The sequence below is a fragment of the Aquarana catesbeiana genome, linkage group LG04 (genome assembly GCF_042186555.1).
Source record: "Aquarana catesbeiana isolate 2022-GZ linkage group LG04, ASM4218655v1, whole genome shotgun sequence".
In the NCBI taxonomy this organism is placed as follows: Eukaryota; Metazoa; Chordata; class Amphibia; order Anura; family Ranidae; genus Aquarana; species Aquarana catesbeiana.
Window position 1 is genome coordinate 649,677,975 of NC_133327.1, and position 20,726 is coordinate 649,698,700.

The following is a 20,726-nucleotide window of genomic DNA, read 5'->3' on the forward strand; positions in this document are numbered from 1 at the left end:
GGGTGGTAACCAGAAATGGGAGTAACAAGCGTATAAAAATATACAAAATGTACTGAGTACAAAGCAGTAATAGAATTAGTACACAAGGTATATCAACTTAAAAACAAATTAGTCTGACTAAATAGTTACATAACAGCTAGATTCTGAGACACATGGTTGATCTCATAATGAGAGACCAAATGATGTGCGTATACACAGGAGTCCCAACATGTTTCGGGAATATAGGTATGGATAAATAATTCCTTCTTCAGGGGCTGGTTTGAGACAAGCTGTTTTGTCTGGTAATAAAACAGCAGAAATATAATAAAAAGTATGAAAATAAACAAATATCCAAGTGTAAGAACACAGTAGGTGCATGGCATATAGGGATGGCAGGTAATAAAAACGGGTAATACTCACAGTATAACTATCTTTTGTGAATTAAAGTACAAATCAAGGTTCATACAAAGGAGGGGCTTCCATCTCTAAGCTGCTCCATCGCAAAATGAAATGCACTAGATTGTGGTTGGGGGGCTAAGTATACATCCCCACAGCGCTGATGATACAAGGGTTGCCTGTGAGTATGTTTTGTAGCGTCAGTGGAACATGAAGCATCCCTGCCGACAAAGGACACCGGGGCCCACGAGGATTGACCAAAATTTTGGAGACGGATCTGGCACAAAAAATGTGTTTATGTAAGAAACATGACATAATAAACCCAAAAGGATATATGATAATATAAGGTGAGTAAATGCATCGCCATGTCATGCAAATGCATGCATTGGGGTGCATTGACGTAAAGAGTACCATGGCGTGAGCCTCCCACTCCCAAGGGTCACCTGTGCGATGGAGCAGCTTAGAGATGGAAGCCCCTCCTTTGTGTGAACCCTGATGTGTACTGTACCCGCTTGCCGACCAGCTGCCGCAGTACTGCAGCAGAATGGCACGGCTGGGTGAAATGATGTTATTTTACGTCGCTTTGCCTTTTGGCCACTAGGGACGCGCGCGCCAGCAGCGCGTGCCTGACCCCCATGCGAGTGCCTGGCTCCCGCGATGACCACCGGGCTCCCGCGAACGCTCGTGTCACAGTGAGAACCGGGATCTGTGTGTGTAAACACACAGATCCCGGTTCTTTCAGGGGAGAGGAGACAGATCGTGTGTCCATACTATGTTCATACATACTATGGCTCAATATTCCCTATAAAGCAATATGGAATGGGCAAACTCAGACAAATTGTTAGTAAAATATATGTAGCGCCCTGGGGTTTAGTGAAGGAGCTCCTCACCAAATTCCTTGTCAGGGGTAGCTACCATAGTTAAATTGTTAGAGTTTGGCCTTGTACTTTTCTCTTCTACCACTAGGTGTCCGGGCACTTGGTGGTATAGATATGAGAAGGACAACTCAAGGTCAGGTTATGGGTATATGGGGTATCTCAGCCAATGGGCAGGGGTTTTCTTGAATCCCTTGGCCTGCTTGTAGAGCCTATATATTTGGGTGGAGTCAGGTGATCTATGTTCTGTTCCACCCGGACTGCCATCTGGGTGGACGCGTGTCGTCTGCCCCGGGCTGCTAGGCTGGAGTTTGGGACTATCCCAGGGGCATCTGGCTGCCAGGCTGTCTGAGGGCCTATCCAGAAGTAAGAGGGCAGCGCAGGGTTGGGACTGCGGCTTGCAGTCCAATCAAAAGTGACCATTCTGCCGGCCGGAAAACCTGTCGTGGTCGGAGGTAGAAGGGAAGCTGTTACCACAAAGGGACCAACCACCTTTACTAGGGACCAAAGTGAATAACTGAAGCAAGTAGCGGAGCAACATTCTCACCGAACGGGCACCTTTGCACCCACTATGCCTCACAACCCACTACATATTGAAGGATGTCAGTGGTCTTTGGCCTCAAAGGTTCTCATTAGACTGGAAGAGGTTTGAGATTCTGCTACATATATACATTTGAAAATTAGGGTGCAATAAAAGGAACTTTCAAAGGTAAAATGTCCTTGGTAAACCATACTAGATGACTAAACTCTACATGACCCCACAATATTAACTAAAGACCTCGTATGACTGTTCTTTACTCTCAATGCAAGCCTGTCATATCCTTCTAATAAGGTGTGATAAGCTGGACCTAGGCTTAAATCTGTCTTTATTCGTTAAGGAGTTTTTATTCCAAAGTGCTAATTCTTAAAGTGGAATACCAAGCAAAAACCCAATTAGATGGTTGAAGTACACACATAAGCTGTTTTACCAGCCAAAGGATTTGTCATTCTGTTCTGCTAGACTTGTAATCAAGCCACCCCTGCCAGGTGACCCCTATTTCTCAGCTGCTTTAAAGTAATACAGCCTGGTCACCAATCTGCCCCCAGCCTGTAAGTGGGCAATGAAGAATAATTGGCATCAGCCAGGTATGATCAAAGCTGGACCAATGTAACTATGTATAAAATATCCATACCTTGAATTCATCTTTAATTGATTTGCAGTTAATTATCCTACAGTAGAAAGAAAGTGTCTTCACTAGTGGAAATGAATATCTAGCTTTCATATTTGGGGGCCCGTGTTTTCAATGAGGAATGTAGTGTGATAGATCAATCATGCTGACTCCTTGGCTTTCCAACTTCCCCAACCATTCGCAGACCAGACCTCATGCCCTAGAGCCCACAAGAAATTCTCCCCTTAAGCCATATTACCTGGGAAGTTCCCCAAGATACACTAGTCATAGAGGGTGTCTGCCACTTCTTCTAAAAGACCAAAACGTATTATATATAGACAAACAAACCAAAAGTCAAACATTTGGAGAAAAAAAAAAAAACTTTAGCACTGAATCATATTGTTTTCAGTATATTGTATAGTCATATATTGTGATGAAACTAAAGTGATCTAAATGCAAACCCATAGCTTCAGGCTTGGAAAATGTATATTTTTATGTAAAGTGTCACCTGTTCCAACAGAAATTTGAAACTGTAAGAAATTATTTGTTAGTATAAAAAAAACTGCCAGTGGCAAAGCCGCTCTATCATTGTCTTTTAAAAGTTGCTTATGCAGCAGCTTTTAGTGTGTTGGGTCGGATTGTGTATTGATGCAATGGGTTTCAAATCTCAGAGGTGTGATATGACAAAAAAGGCCCAGCAGTTGCCCACATTCCACACAAATTTGGTCAACCTCCACCGTTCTGCATAGTTACAAGGGATTCTTGCATTCCTCATGGAAGTGGAAATTAGTTATTAGCTATGACCAGGCTAAATAGACATTAAAATTTGTACATCTCCTTAGCAAACAATAAATATTATTTAAAACCAGCTGTCACTGACCTCTGTAGCTGTAGGAACCATGAACCAGCTCATCCTCAAATTTCACAATAGAAACAATAATAGGTAAAGTGGTATTAAACTAAAAACAAAATGTATTATATGCAGATTACCAGTTCTAGATTTGGTGGCTTGATTATTTTTCTTTTTTATTAGGCTTTTGTTTCTTTATTTTCACCTGCTGATCCTGCCAGTAAGTCTGCTATTTTTAACTTCTTTTAGCAGGCCAAGCTTTCCAGCAAAAGTGACAGTTAGTGGGTTGGGACAAAGCATTTACTACTGGCAGGAGTGCTAACAATGATCTGCCCAGGAACCAGAGGTGCAGAGTCCAGCCCCGCTGCAGGCAGCCTGTCAAAGTCTCTGGCAGGATGTAGCTGGACAGGGCTGAGCGATGTATCTAGTGGTACCCGCATTTAGGGCCCTGTGCATTCAGGGGCAGATGTGGCTTCATCCCTGGATGCAGAGGGCCCGAAACACAGATAACACTCAGTACAGCATTCAGCCCCGTCCAGCCACAGGCTGCCAAAGACTTTGAAAAGCTAAATACTGCATCTGACCTTTTCAGGTGTACTAAAATACCGGGAGGGAAAAATTGCTCCTGGACATCCCTGTGTGAAGGGGGCCTTAGGCAGGCCATAGACTACACTATATTACCAAAACTATTGGGACGCCTGCCTTTACACGGACAGGAACTTTAATGGCATCTCAGTCTTAGTCCGTAGAGTTCAATATTGAGTTGGCCCACCCTTTGCAGCTATAACAGCTTCAACTCTTCTGGGAAGGCTGTCCATAAGGTTTAGGAGTGTGTTTATGGGAATGTTTGACCATTCTTCCTGAAGCGCATTTGTGAGGTCAGGAACTGATGTGGACTAGGATGACTGGCTCGCAGTCTCCGCTCTAATTCATCCCAAAGGTGTTCTATCAGGTTGAGTTCAGGACTCTGTGCAGGCCAGTCATATTCCATCCCAAACTCACTCATCCATGTCTTTATGGACCTTGTTTGTGCACTGGTGTGCAGTAATGTTGGAACAGGAAGTGGCCATCCCAAAACTGTTCCCCCCAATGTTGGAAGCATGAAATTGTCCAAAATGTCTTGGTATGCTGACAGCTTCACTGGAACTTAGGAGCCAAGTCCAACCTCTGAAAAACAACCCCTCACCATAATCCCTCCTCCACCAAATGATTTGGACCAGTGCACAAAGCAAGGTCCATAAAGACATGGATGAGCGAGTTTGGGGTGGAGGAACTTGAGTCCTGACCTTAACCTGATAGAACACCTTTGGGATGAATTGGAGAGTAGAGACTGCGAGGCCTTCTTGTCCACATCAGTGTCTGACCTCGCAAATGCGCTTCTGGAAGAATGGTCAAACATTCACATAGACACACTCCTAAGCCTTGAGGACAGTCTTCCCAGAACAGTTGAAGCTGTTGTAGCTGCAAAAAGGTGGGCCAACTCAATATTGAACCCTACGATGGATCGACCTGCATACAATCAGCCTGACCATAGGTGTATCGAATCTTGGCCAGTCCCTGCTGAACCGGCTGTGATTCGAACCATCTATGGCTGGCTTTATAGTAATGCTCAGATTACACACCCAGCTCAGAGGAGTGCTTCGAAAGAGACTTTCAGAAAGTTTTGAACTGTTCCTGTGCTTTCACTTTACAAAATTAATTTCTGCAAATCATTTGTAGACCAATTTTTATTAAGCAATAAAAAATAAAGATATAAAAGGGCTTAAACATGTGAAAACACTTAAAAAAATAACACTGAGCCAAAAGCATTATATTTTCCCTTTCACTAAGCTTTGACTGCAAATGACATACATAAGCTTTAATGCATTGTTCTATTTCCTGTAATGCTCTTTTATGCTTTTATATATGTATTAGATGTTAACTTAGAGGGGTAATGTTCTTATCTCCGATTATTATATTCCTGCAGGTGTACATGTTATCAGGTATAGAGTTACTCCGGAGATAAAAATGGAAGGCATTTCACTTATCATCTTAATATTAATGAATAGCCCCAAACCAATAAGCAGATGGCTAAATGTCAGATTACAAGGTAGGCGCAAAACGGAAAAAATGTAAATGCAAAAGGACAACCTTAGCTCACCTGAAACAGGCAGAGCGTCCCCGGTGTAAAGCACTGCTAAACTATATCCACCAACTACCGTGACATGTTGTAATTTCCAACTGCACAGCCCGCCATAACATTTGTTTCTCATAAAGAAATTAATAGGCTTTGATATCCAAGCCTACAGAACCAGACTGCTCTAATCAAAGCATAGCGCTAAATTATTGAAATATGCCTTTAAAAGCACGGAGCAAACATACATATTTTAAATTTAGCCTAGAAGCATTTCCAAACTTCTTTAAACATTAACTGTTGTGGCTCTGAAGCTCAGTCCTATAGGCAGGCCATGCTGATTCTGTTTCTACATGTTATAGGAATAGTAGTTTTAAAACATCCAAATTACAAAATGCCTAATACGACGGAGCTTCTAAAAATGTGGATCTCCTGCGAAAATGTTACTAAAGCTCCAAGCAATAAGTGGCCTCAGTAGGGGTCTAGTCTCTGTTCGAATGTCACAACATTCACACAGCCAACACAAATAATCCCATAATGTTTCTAATATGTTTATTTCCTATGATCATCAGCACCATCTACTGCAGGGGTCTCCAAGCTTTCTAAACAAAGGGCCAGTTTACTGTCCTTCAGACTTTATTGGGGCCAGACTGTGGCCATTGGGAGTTGAAATTGTCCTGGCATAAGTGAGCGTAAACATTGCATCTTCGGCATTAGGGGGATGAGTAGTGCCCCATGGTTGGTGCCAGTGGGAGGCAGGGCCGGTGCTACCACTAGGCAAAACTAGGCAGCCACCTAGGGTGCCCTGCTACCTAGGGCACCCGGCCACTGGTTTTCCTACTCATTTCTCTCTAAAGCAAGCAACTAAGTCTCAGCATCAGCAGGCAGCCGCACACCGTTCGCACATAGTGTCAGAAGTGCAGCGGTGGCGGAGGACTGTGTCTGTGTCCCAACTCCCAAATTAATGGAAGCAAGCAAACATTCATTGATGGACACTGGTGAGGCTACATTTCATGGGCGCTGGTGAGGCAGGCTGAGTTTGATGAGTTCCTCATCGTTGGTGTCAGTGGGGGGAATGGTTCCATCATTGTTGGTGTCAGTAGAAGGAATAGTGCCCCATCATTGGTGTCAGTAAAAGGAATAGTGCCCCATCATTGGTGTCAGTGGAAGGAACAGTGTCCTTTCATTATTGCCAGTGGGAGAAATAGTGCCTCATTGTTGTGCCAATGAGAGAAATAGTGCCCCGTTGTTGATGTCAGTTACAGGATTTATGCCCCATTGTTAGTGACAGTGGGAGGAATAGTGTCTTGCATCAGTAAGAGGAAAAGGGCCAGATAAAAGCAAGCAAAGGGTTGCATCCAGCCCCCGGGCCACAGTTTGCAGACCACTGATCTAGTGATTATAATACAGTCTTTTCCTAATTGAGATATTTCAGGAAAATACTGCATTATGGTCACTAGGTGAAGGTGGCAGAAAGAAAAATCTTAGGCACATTATGGGGAATATTTATGATGTCTATGTGAATGCTGTGACATTTGTGCAGCCAATTTTTTATAAATAGACCCCTAATGCCGCGTACACACGAGCGGACTTTACGGCAGACTTTGTCCTGCGGACTTTTAGACGGACTTTACGAGGGACTTTCCGAATGAACGGACTTGCCTACACACGATCAACCAAAGTCCGACGGATTCGTACGTGATGACATACGACCGGACTAAAACAAGGAAGTTCATAGCCAGTAGCTGCCCTAGTTTTTGTCCGTCGGACTAGCATACAGACGAGCGGATTTTTTGACCGGACTCGAGTCCGTCGGACAGATTTGAAACATGTTTCATTTCTAGTTCCTTAAGAAGAATATAGGGAAAGTGTATCGTCGCACGGAGTGGTACCGTGGATACACATAAAATAATACTGTGCCACGTCCTAACAATTGCATATATCAAAAAAATCCATCATTGTTACTAATATTATACTTACTTTGCTATACTGAAGTGTACCAATTCAATCTACAAAAAATATATACACTATATACAGTGGGGACGGAAAGTATTCAGACCCCCTTAAATTTTTCACTCTTTGTTATATTGCAGCCATTTGCTAAAATCATTTAAGTTCATTTTTTTCCTCATTAATGTACACACAGCACCCCATATTGACAGAACAACACAGAATTGTTGCCATTTTTGCAGATTTATTAAAAAAGAAAAACTGAAATATCACATGGTCCTAAGTATTCTGACCCTTTGCTGTGACACTCATATACCGGTATTTAACTCAGGTGCTGTCCATTTCTTCTGATCATCCTTGAGATGGTTCTACACCTTCATTTGAGTCCAGCTGTGTTTGATTATACTGATTGGACTTGATTAGGAAAGATACACACCTATATAAGACCTTACAGCTTACAGTGCATGTCAGAGCAAATGAGAATCATGAGGTCAAAGGAACTGCCTGAAGAGCTCAGAGACAGAATTGTGGCAAGGCACAGATCTGGCCAAGGTTACAAAAACATTTCTGCTGCACTTAAGGTTCCTAAGAGCACAGTGGCCTCCATAATCCTTAAATGGAAGACGTTTGGGACGACCAGAACCCTTCCTAGAGCTGGCCGTCCGGCAAAACTGAGCTATCGGGGAAGAAGAGCCTTGGTGAGAGAGGTAAAGAAGAGCCCAAAGATCACTGTGGCTGAGCTCCAGAGATTCAGTTGGGAGATGGGAGAAAGTTGTAGAAAGTCAACCAACACTGCAGCCCTCCACCAGTCGGGGCTTTATGGCAGAGTGGCCCAACGGAAGCCTCTCTTCAGTGCAAGACACATGAAAGCCCACATGGAGTTTGCTAAAAAACACCTGAAGGACTCCAAGATGGTGAGAAATAAGAATCTCTGGTCTGATGAGACCAAGATAGAACTTTTTGGCCTTAATTCCAAGCGGTATGTGTGGAGAAAACCAGGCACTGCTCATCACCTGTCCAATACAGTCCCAACAGTGAAGCATGGTGGTAGCAGCATCATGCTGTGGGGGTACAGGGATATCCTGGACAAAAACCTTCTCCAGAGTGCTCAGGACCTCAGACTGGGCCGAAGGTTTACCTTCCAACAAGACAATGACCCTAAGCACACAGCTAAAATAACGAAGGAGTGGCTTCACAACAACTCCGTGACTGTTCTTGAATGGCTCAGCCAGAGCCCTGACTTAAACCCAATTGAGCATCTCTGGAGAGACCTAAAAGTGGCTGTCCACCAACGTTTACCATCCAACCTGACAGAACAGGAGAGGATCTGCAAGGAGGAATGGCAGAGGATCCCAAATACAGGTGTGAAAAACTTGTTGCATCTTTCCCAAAAAGACTCATGGCTGTATTAGATCAAAAGGGTGCTTCTACTAAATACTGAGCAAAGGGTCTGAATACTTAGGACCGTGTGATATTTCAGTTTTTCTTTTTTAATAAAGCTGCAAAAATGTCAACAATTCTGTGTTTTTCTGTCAATATGGGGTGCTGTGTGTACATTAATGAGGAAAAAATGAACTTAAATGATTTTAGCAAATGGCTGCAATATAACAAAGAGTGAAACATTTAAGGGGGTCTGAATACTTCCCGTCCCCACTGTATATAAACTTGCGCTGATGGTGCAAAAATGGGGTAATAAAAAAAGTGAATGAAGCTGCTATATACAAAGTGCTAAACACTTGACAACAATAAAAATACATAGATAAAGCGCTCACAAACATAGACCCATCATAAGTGAAAAAAAAAACACAACGTAAGGTCCATAAAAAACTGAAAAAATGCTTCACATCTGATGTGCAAACAGAAAAAATGTTTCAGAAAATTTCTCAGGCGTACCAAGACACCCCCACATGTGTCCCCACTCACCAGATCACAATGACACCCAGCTTTTCAGTCTGGGGGTCAATAAGGCTTGTACCAATATTCAAAAGATGTCAGACAGAATGAATGGTGGAACTTGTTGATATATGTTTCTTCAAGATGATATCTCAGCCATAAACAGGTACCCAAAAGGAAAGAGATGGACTAATAGTGAAGTAAGCTAAGAACAGGCTTTATTGCGCATAAAAAATGCATACTTACAAATGTAAGTTAAAAGCAGGCATAAAATAGGGAGAAAAATATAGCAGACGCCATTACTGGCGTTCTTTTAAAAATGCAATCTATTTTTTATTGTGGAGCCACACAACAATGAGTTTTGTGTTTTTACTATATGAACTTATATGTTACTATGTTACTATATTTTTTAAATAATGTTTGAAATACATGACTTTGCAGAATCAAAAAAGCAGCTTGGATGAGCCTATAACTATAGATGAAGTTGCTAACGCCATAAAAGACCTAAAACTTAACAAAAGACCAGGCCCAGACGGCTACTCGGCTTTGTACTATAAAACATTCTCAGAAATACTCTCTCCCATTCTCACTGAAACTTTTAACAAACTTCTAGATGGACATTCTTTTTGACAAGAAACACTAATGGCAATTGTTTGTATGATCCCAAAACCCCTTTCTGATGATACTTCCTGTGTGAATTATCGGCCTATCTCTCTGTTAAACCTTGATATGAAATTATTAGCAAAAATAATAGCAAAACGCCTCAATAGCATTATAGGAAAATTAATACATAGAGATCAAGTAGGCTTCATGCCAAATAGACAGGCAGGCGATAATATACGCAGGGCAGTGTTATTGGCACATATTGCTAAAAAACGGAAAATCCCTTTATGTTTTCTATCTCTCGATGTTAAGAGGGCATTTGACACAGTATCCTGGCAATATATGCAATATTCATTACAAAAATGGGGTTTTGGACCCCACTTTTTAACATGGATCAAAGCATTATATAATAAACCCAAAGCCTATATAAAATATGCTGGATACAAATCTGATGCCTTTAATATCGAAAGAGGTACCCAACAGGGTTGCCCATTATCTCCCTTATTATTTGCCCTTATACTCGAACCCATGGCCCAATACATCAGAACAAACCAAACTATAACTGGCATTGAAGTAGGAGGTATCACACACAAATTATGTATATTTGCAGACGATATATTACTTTTTCTATCATCACCACAGGTCTCTGGTCCTAACTTAATACCAGCTCTTGATGGATTTGCAGCCCTATCCGGCCTTATGATTAATCCCAAGAAATGCCTAGTGCTTAATATTTCACTCACAAACATGGAGTTGATCCCGGCTAGGGCTGCACTCCCATTCACATGGGCAGAAAAATCAATCCCATATCTTGGAATTCATTTAACAGCATCTCACTCTGACTTATTCTCAACCAATTATCCTCCTGTATTAAGACAGATCACAAATCTAATAAAACAATGGTCGCAACTTCCTTTATCCTGGATAGGGAAGATTAATGCAATCAAAATGACTATTCTACCCAAATTGCTTTATCTATTCAGAGTCCTCCCTATTCCAATTCCTTCCTATTTTTTGAGAATAGTACAAAAAAGAGCAACTTCGTTTATATGGGGCTCTTCTAAACCACGTATACCTATACACACACCACATCTTCCCAAAAATAAAGGAGGCCTGGGATACCCTAATTTTACTAACTACTACAGAGCAGCACATTTGGCCAGTCTGTCCAAATACCATGCAAAACAGGAAATCCCATTATGGGTATTTATAGAGGCTTCAGAAAATGACCCTCTATTAATATCAAACTTATTATGGCTTGATCCTAAAGACCGCTTTAAAATTCATAATCCCATAACTAAACACTTCTTATCTCTCTAGGATAAACTAAAAACCAAATATCAGTTACAATCTCCACACAATCCTCTCCTTTCTTTTATCAGAAATCCAGCCTTTTATCCGGCATGGATCTACCCAAATTCTTTTAAAGCTTGGACAACATCAGGCATTCAGACACTAAATGACTTCATAGCATCTAAATCATTCCTTTCATTCCCATCGCTTAGAGAAAAATATGATCTACCAAACTCTGAGATATTTAGATATCTCCAAATCAAAAATTTCTATACACCATTCCTAAAGGGGGATACACCATTATCCCAATTATCCATTTTTGAATCAATCTGTACAAAAGATCCATTTGCTAAAGGTACAATTTCATCACTTTATAATCAATTATATGGAGTACCAAATCTTAATAGACCCTCTTACGTTCAGAGGTGGGAGGAGGACCTGGGACGAACTTTAGAAGACACGGACTGGTCTAACATATGGCTCACATCTAAGTCATCTTCACCCAACATCTTAGCACTGGAGACAAATTATAAAGTCCTAACTCGCTGGTACCTTGTACCCGCTAGAGTGGCAAAATATTCACCTAATACCTCAGCTCTTTGTTTTCGAGGATGCCCAGAAATAGGCACACATTTACACATATGGTGGACGTGCCCAGTAATCCAAACCTTCTGGAAGGAAGTCTTCGTGATTGCATCTAAAATATTTTAAAAAATAATACAACCAGATCCTTATATAACTTTACTTAATCTAAAACCGGAATGGTTAACACTCTCTCAATTCAAACTTATGATCCAACTAACAACGGCTGCAAAACAAACAGTGGCCAAGGCATGGAAATCTCCTACATTGGTACTAGCAGAAACAATTCACAGAATGAATAATACAATGTCCCATGCTAAGATGGTAGCCATCGATCAAAATCAAATTCCAAAATTTGAAAAACTTTGGCATCCTTGGATAAAACAACAGTTCCTGTCAAACTTCAATGACTCTGTCCTGTTGCCATGGTAGCAGATTAAATGACTTACAGAGACACCCATTCTAAGGCTTCAAAGAGAACTAAAAAGAATAATAAACTGACGAGCGGGACCACCTTGTGGACCATACCTCTGCCTTTCTCCCCTTTTTCTTCTTTCTCTTTCCTTTTCTCCACCTTACGATTAAAGCTCATTATCAGAATTTATTTGACCTATATACACTCTACCTGTAAACAATATGTATAGTAGGTATAAATCATTTAAATACCTACAAAAGTAACTAAGGAAATGATATATATCTTTAATTTAGGTTTACGTGAACCCAATGTTTAATATTTGAAATTTCATGATATTTACCTATATAAACCCTACTGTAAAACAATGAGCTTACTTTATATATCCTTGTAAACTTACTTTATGTATCTTTATAATATTGTATACTCAATAAACTTCTTTTGACAAGGAAATACATGACTTTGGCATTAACTATGGCTTGTGGCCAGCTATCCCATTAACCCCACTCCTCACTAATGACCACACAACACTGAAATGGGGTAAATTGGCCATAGCAGCCGTTTTATTAACCAAATATAAAATAATTAACATATTAACATAATAAACCTTTTTAATATATATCCCGTTTTTTCACAACAATGGAGCACAAGGTCCCCATAGGCATAACCCATAACTTTACCTGCTAATCACTTTTTAGGCCTCCAGTCGTGGAAACCCCCAACTCGGAGACAACTAGCAGGTACCCATATACCAACTGGGAGCCGTACCTCATACGGGTCCCTACACCATGCCTTTTTGCTGTGCCCATCTGACCCAAAAAGGACCTTGCGCCCCGCCAATTGCCGCAAACCAACCACCAGGATTGCAGCATACTCCACCATATCCACTAAATTGTAGGGCGGGCGGGTGGGAAGTTCCTTACCCTCTCTCCTCGTGCTGACTAAGTGCCTCCCCTTCCGTTCCGTCTAGCTTGCTTCCCCGGCTCCTCCCCTTCACCTCTGCACTGCCAGCCCCCAGCTAACTGTTCCCACCCCTTTTCCTAACCACGTCCAAACCCCATTAAACCCCTGTCATGCCGGCCCTGCGCTGAATTACCTTTTAGGTAATGCTCCGGGCCTTACTTTTTATGAATTTTACTTCTTTGCTATGCATGATGCTTTATGTAACTAGGTGGTTCTAATTTATATACTACCCACCAGACACATTTTGTTGTGTTATCTCCCTGGTTGCTTGCTTCATATAAAGTCCCAAATCTTCCCCACATTTTTCAGTGTAATACGGATGGAGGCAGATTTTCTACTATGTTCGAGGCCTCATACAAAGTCCCAATCCCCCTTTCATTTTTAACAGCTCAGCAACTGCTGTCAAGTTGTTTTTCCACCTCCTGGAGTCCATCCAAGTTTTATCCTGTGTTGATCCCAGATGAAGGGGGGAGTGGTGTTGCCCCCATAATTCATTGGCTGTTTTTATATGACTTTTTTTTATCAACAATTAAAATGATCTGGGACTCTTTGATCTGATTTTGGTCTGGTGCTTCTTTCTGTATTTCTAAGGTCCCAAGATGGTGGCATGGATGAGGTGCAGCTGGAGAAGAGTTTCGGAAGGGTGAAATTCCTCCTTGAGTAGAAAGGTGAGATACTGTCTATAAATTTCCTTACCAACACACCCCTGGAGCTGCTCACAGAATGATGCAGTTGTAAAATACCATGTGAAATGTAGTGCAGCGGTCAGCAACTACACTATATTACCACAAGTATTGGGATGCCCACCTTTACAGGCACAAGAACTTTAATGGCATCCCAGTCTTATGCCCCGTACACACGGTCGGACTTTGTTCGGACATTCCGACAACAAAATCCTAGGATTTTTTCCAACGGATGTTGGCTCAAACTTGTCTTGCATACACACGGTCACACAAAGTTGTCGGAAAATCTGATCGTTTTAAACGCGGTGACGTAAAACATGTACGTCGGGACTATAAACGGGGCAGTGGCCAATAGCTTTCATCTCTTTATTTATTCTGAGCATGCGTGGCACTTTGTCCGTCAGATTTGTGTACACACAATCGGAATTACTGATAACGGATTTTGTTGTCGGAAAATTTTATCTCCTGCTCTCCAACTTTGTGTGTCGGAAAATCCGATGGAAAATGTCCGTTGGAGCCCACACATGGTCGGAATTTCCGACAACACGCTCCGATCGGACATTTTCCATCGGAAAATCGGACCGTGTGTACGGGGCATTAGTCCGTAGGGTTCAACATTGAGTTGGTCCACCCTTTGCAGCTATAACCGCTTCAAATCTTCTAGAAAGGCTGTCCACAAGGTTTAGGAGTTTGTCAATGGGAATGTTTGACCATTCTTCCATAAGCGCATTTGTGAGGTCAGGCACTGATATGCAAGAAACAACAAAAAGTGTAGCGCTAAACAGTATCATGTGTCATGTTGGAACAGGAAATGGCCATCCCCAAACAGTTCCCATAAGGTTGGGAGCATGAAACTGTCTACTTTGTAGGGGGTTATGATTGATGCCAATGTTCTTAAGGGTAGTTGGGAAGAGTTACAGAACTACAGAGGGAAGTGACCTGTAATTTTTTTTTCAGTTGCTTTCTAGACTTCCCTCCAGGTTCCCCTCTTGAACTGCTTTGTTCTATAGCTTATTACAACATATTTGTAAAATAAAATTGACAGACGGCTATTTTAACATAAGAACAAAACCCACACTATTGTGAAAGACAGAGGCACATCATAAATTTAGCAAGCCATTATTGATATTGAGGAAACAAATAGCGGAATAAAATATTGTGCAATGAAACAGGAAGAAAAAGAATCTCAGCTTAGCAGAGGGTAGATAAAGCTGAGTTATTCTAGGTCACATATGAGGTTCTGCTGGGTGACTGTCTAAAGAAAACAGCTTTGTTTACTCAGAGTGGTGTCTACAAGTATGTTTTTCTACATACTGTACATATCCACAGGCAACCTTAAGGTCATATTAACCCAAAGAGAAGAATGGAATATATTGCAGCTTACCAATCATTAGATGTGGTGGCTGCATTAGTTTTCTTTTTGTTAGGATTTTGTTCCCTTTATTTTCATCTGGTGATCTGGCTAGTAACACACTTCCTTTCTTAGGGTGTCTCCACTCTGGATGAAGACACTCTTGGACAGTAACATTGTCAGACTGGGGAGAGAGTAGTGTTACATGGACTAGTAGAGTTAGATGAACTTGACTAACAAATTGAATCTGAATTCCAGCTAACACTATTTAAAGCGGAGCTCCCCCCTCCGCTGCCATCTTTGGCACATTTCGGTTTTGATAGGTACCGGCTCCCACTTCCAGCTGACTTTGCCGTGGCCCCCTAGGGCTGAGCTGGTGGCCCCCCTCCTCCTTTCCCGGCCGCCAGCTGATTCACAAAGTGCAGCGCGCTTTATGCATGCGCAGTAGGGAACAGGCTGTGAAGCCGCAAGGCCTCACTGCCGATTTCCCCTAGCCGAGATGGCGGTGGTAGCACTCAAGAGCTGATAAAAAATCGTCTTGGGTGAAGACACTGCTGAATTCGTGGACAGGTAAGTATCCTAATTTTAAAATTATTTAATTTTTTTCTGAAGGAGCCTGAAGCTCTTCTTTAAGCAGATACAGCAAACATTTTTTTCCTTTTGGGATAAAGGTAAATGAATAATGATCATTTTAAGCAACCCTGTCAGTGGTAAATGGTTTGTCTCAACACCCTTACTGCTAAATTTGCTGGACAGCTTGGCTGGATCAATAGGTAAAAATAAAATTAAAAAAATTTAAAAAGAAAACGAATGCAGCCACCACATCTAAGAAGGGGTAGGCAGCAATATATTACATTTTTGTCTTTGGGTTTAATACCATACTCTGGCCATGAATGGCAAAAAAATAGTTGCACTTTTAAAATGATATACAATTTTAGGATACCCCCACCCTCTTTTATATACAGTTTATATACAGTATTTGTAACACTGTGCATAGTTACTGAGATGCAGACTTCTATTTGCCCACAAGATGGTGGCATTCTGCACTTTTCCTCGCCATAGCTTAATCCAATCTTTTAGAGCATGCTAGGAAATGTAGTCTGGAAGCAGGGCTTTTGATACAGCAAGCTGAAGGCACAAATTACAAAACCCACAAGCTCCAGACAAGGAGAGGGACTTTATAAAAGGAAAAACCCAGACAGTATGAAAACAATTGTGGAGAGACGTGTCAACAGGAAGGAGTGTGCGTGAGATTGTTCTGAGCTGGGCTGTCTGGACCGGGTCAGATCAAGTTGTGGTCCCACAGAGCTGACTGCTGTGTGAAGTGCCGAGTGGAGGAGATCATTCAGAGTAGACTCCTGCAGCATCCAGAACTGCCATAAGAAGTATATGCAACAATTCTGCCAAAATCTAATTGTCAATTAAGGGGGCCCCCCACCGCATGACAATCTGGCCGAGGGCTTTCATAGTGGAGTGGTGCACTTTCAGTATGTCAAAAAAAGTCCTGCAAGCAGCTCCTTTGAGGCGCTTTAGAAGCAGTGTATATGTAGCGCTTACCCCCGAAGGAGCGGCTGATTATTTGTTATATCCGTAATTCACGTTTACCACCTAACCCATCGCAGCCCATAAATCCAAAAAACACAGTCCATATTGCATTTTTTCTCTTGCATTATTAAGTGACATGAACTGGGATAGGAGAAGGGTTTCTTTTGAGATGCTCTTTTGTTGCTTTATCATCTTTTCTCTGCCTCTCATGTAAGAACCTAGAATCATTGCGGGTAATAGGAAATCACTTTTCTGGCACGCTCCCTTCCCCGCAGGGGAGGCCAACGACACCGATGACTACATGCTGTACGGTGTCATCTCTTCCTCTATGGAGGCCGGTTCCCCACCCTTTTCACAAGGGGGGCTCCGTTGGCTCCCCGGAGGGGGGACCTCTCCCCTCCAGGAACCAGGCTGGGCTTCTCTCCAAACTCGAACAGGAAACTCCAAAACTCCCTGGCTGACCACGTGACGCGCTTTTATACGTGAGTTCCGGGGCATTTCCAAACAAATTATTGATTGGCCGGGACTCGCATACAAACCACCTGCCACTCAAATCCCAAATGAACAAAACAGGCCTGCCGTAATAGTACAAGCCTGGCTAAACTTTCCTGAAACTATAATTCAACAAAAAGTCACATACTTAAAAGTAAGTGCCCGCTACATATACACCGTTGCTAAAGTGCCCCTGCTAAAGCGCCCCGCTAGCAGAGGGGTGGACAGGGGGACAGAGGGGTGGACTTGGGGACAGAGGGGGGGACAGTGGGATGGACAGGGGGACAGTGGGGTGGATAGTGGGATGGACAGAGGGGTGGACAGGGGGACAGAGGGGTGGACAGGGGGACAGTGGGATGGACAGGGGGACAGAGGGATGGACAGGGGGACAGTGGGATGGACAGAGGGGTGGACAGGGGGACAGAGGGGTGGACAGGGGGACAGAGGGATGGACAGGGGGACAGAGGGATGGACAGGGGGACAGAGGGATGGACAGGGGGACAGAGGGGTGGACAGGGGGACAGAGGGGTGGACAGTGGGGTGGACAGGGGACAGTGGGGTGGACAGGGGGACAGTGGGATGGACAGAGGGGTGGACAGGGGGACAGAGGGGTGGACAGGGGGACAGAGGGGGGGACAGTGGGGTGGACAGGGGGACAGTGGGGCGGACAGGAGGGTGGACAGTGGGATGGACAGAGGGGTGGACAGGGGGACAGAGGGGTGGACAGTGGGGTGGACAGTGGGACAGTGGGGTGGACAGGGGGACAGTGGGATGGACAGAAGGGTGGACAGGGGGATGGACAGAGGGGTGGACAGGGGGACAGAGGAGTGGACAGGGGGACAGAGGGGGGGACAGTGGGGTGGACAGGGGGACAGTGGGGTGGACAGGGGGGACCTCTCCCCTCCAGGAACCAGGCTGGGCTTCTCTCCAAACTCGAACAGGAAACTCCAAAACTCCCTGGCTGACCATGTGACGCGGCTTTTATACGTGAGTCCCGGGGCATTTCCAAACAAATTATTGATTGGCCGGGACTCGCATACAAACCACCTGCCACTCAAATCCCAAATGAACAAAACAGGCCTGCCGTAATAGTACAAGCCTGGCTAAATTTTCCTGAAACTATAATCCAACAAAAAAGTCACATACTTAAAAGTAAGTGCCCGCTACATACACCCCCCACTTGAATCACAATTGTTCCCAGTTGTGGGGAATGAATTTAGAGTACCTCCTTAGTTTTAAGAAGGAAAGAGCATCTCACTAATCAGATGGGAATGGGGAAAAGGAAAATATAAACTTGAAACAGGGATAACATTAATGTCATTGTACACAATATCAACACAACATATTTTCTTATACAATTTACATGGCCTGACTGTAGATCCCTACAGCTAACATTCCATACAAGTGGAACCAAAGCACTGCTCCCACAGGAGGAATACTCTGCTTACCACAGGGCTTCATCTGTAAGATAGACAGCCGTCACATCTTCAATATACCTAAAAGAAGACAGAAAACATTTCTAAATACTACTAACTACTACACACACATTACCAAACAGAGGGGGTTATCATCCTCTATTGGGTAATCAATCAAATATACAATCTTTTATGGCATGTACGTTTCTGTTAGGATCATTGCTCCCTCAAAAGGAGTCCAGCAGTCCTCCTGCAGATCGCACCCTAAACAGACATGCTCAGCGATTCAATCCGTTTGCCTGTTGGCAAATAAACTTTCTGTTTGGCTCTTAAACAAGAGTCCCTGAAGAAGTACTTGTATAGCAAAGGGACTTAGCAGAGACAGCACACCCTAGTGTCCATAACTTTGTCCTTGTTAGGCACCATGAATGTGAGTCTCCTGCTTGGCAAAGTATTTGGGGAAAACCCACCCTAACCCATCTGCCATCCTGCAGTCAATCTGGGTAGTAACATACATTTGTGAGTGCACTTTGAACAATCCTGCTCACAAATAATACCTCGGGTCAAGCAACCTTTTCCAACTGTCCCCTGGTCCTCTCACCGAGATAGAGTAGCTACGGGTGTTTTGTCTGGCCTTTACTACTAACACTCTATCTTTGTGAATTGCTCTTCCAAGTCTCCATTCACGGTGGATGTCTTTAAATCAAACCCAAACCTCACTGTCAAGTGTCCTTTTTGGTTTAGGAACATGAAGATAGTCCCAAACAAGTTCATCCTCCCATGCTTCCCTGGAACTTTCAATAACTTCCATAATGTGTTCCGGAACACAGGGGTAATCTAGGCCCCACTCCTAAGCCACCTTCCTTTGAACCTCTCTCTGAAACCTTGAAAGTCTAGGCAAATCTTTAGCCTTTCCTCTGCAAGGCAAAACACATGCGTCAGAAGCTCTGCTGACCCACTGTTGAAACGTGGCTGCCCTGGTAGGAAGGGTAGTACTTGAAACATTAAACGGAGGTACTGGAGTTTTAACCGTACCAGATAACTTTCCTGACACTCCTGTGGAAGCCTCCACTGAAGTAGAACTTTCTAGGAAACATTCTTCCTCATCACTTGACTCAAACTCTTCAGGGGATGACCATTCAAAAAGATTGTCCATAGATCCATATTTTTGCAAAATCTGTGGTGATCCCCAATCTACAGCCCGGCCTTCGTCTACCCTGTTTGGCTCACCCGAGGGATCCCCCTCCTGTTACTTAGGCTCCTTCCGGACGGGCACAACAGAGGGCTTACTGCTAACCGCCTCCTCAGGGGTTTCTTCCACAGACTGAGCAACAACTTCAACAGTCCCTGGGTCCCCAGCCAGGCTACAGGCTTTTCCATTAGATCCTACCTTATCTTCTGGTGGTTCCGATTCAGCGAATCAGATGGGAGCTCCTCCACTGATGCAGCAGGCGATACATGACCATCTCTGGCCTTCCGAATCACCTGTTCTTGCGGCAGACAAAGTCTTGTTGCAATATTAGCAGAATAATATTTGACTTCTTGTTGGACGGGTCCCAACCGTGTCAACTGAACACCGCAATGTCCACACTGGGCCCAGGAGGTCACTCCAACCGTAGGCCTCTGACATCCAGGACACAACATACAAAGCCTCTCCACTCCGTCAATCACCCCCAGTGCCAGTCCTCCGGTGAGCTCTAACCGAACACCGGTGTTGATCAGAACCCGGTCCTGCAAGTCAGATAACCGCTGCATGGCAAGTGCACTCCCAACACCCTCCACCATCTTCCTCCGCCTGTTTCGGTCTGGCGCGTGGCACGCTGAACACTGAAGAATTTTCCTCTGGGGTGTGGCTCCACCCCTCACTTGTTGGTTCAGCGCGCGAAGAACTGTAGCTGCACATTTTCAAAGTCCTCCCCTGTGACCCCTGGTGGCAGGTACTGTTATACTACAGGCTATGTTGGCAACAGTTACTGATATGCAGACTTCGTTGCTATGGGAGCTGGTTAGCGGACAAATGTGAAACAGATATCCCAGACGACGCCCCCACATGTAGCGCTTACCCCCAAAGGAGTGGCTGATTATTTGTTATATCCGTAATTCACGTTTACCACCTAACCCATCGCAGCCCATAAATCCAAAAAACACAGTCCATATTGCATTTTTTCTCTTGCTTTATTAAG

General features: G+C 43.5%; 1 long non-coding RNA gene across 2 annotated transcripts in view; it reads left to right on the top strand.

The window, feature by feature from the left end:
* LOC141140912 (uncharacterized) overlaps positions 1–20,726 on the top strand; it is an 80,676-nt gene that overhangs the window by 42,911 nt on the left and 17,039 nt on the right. For both annotated transcript variants that reach the window (XR_012244014.1, XR_012244015.1), the window contains exon 3: positions 13,649–13,725. This is a non-coding gene — a long non-coding RNA (uncharacterized lncRNA). The remainder of the gene's footprint in view (positions 1–13,648; positions 13,726–20,726) is intronic.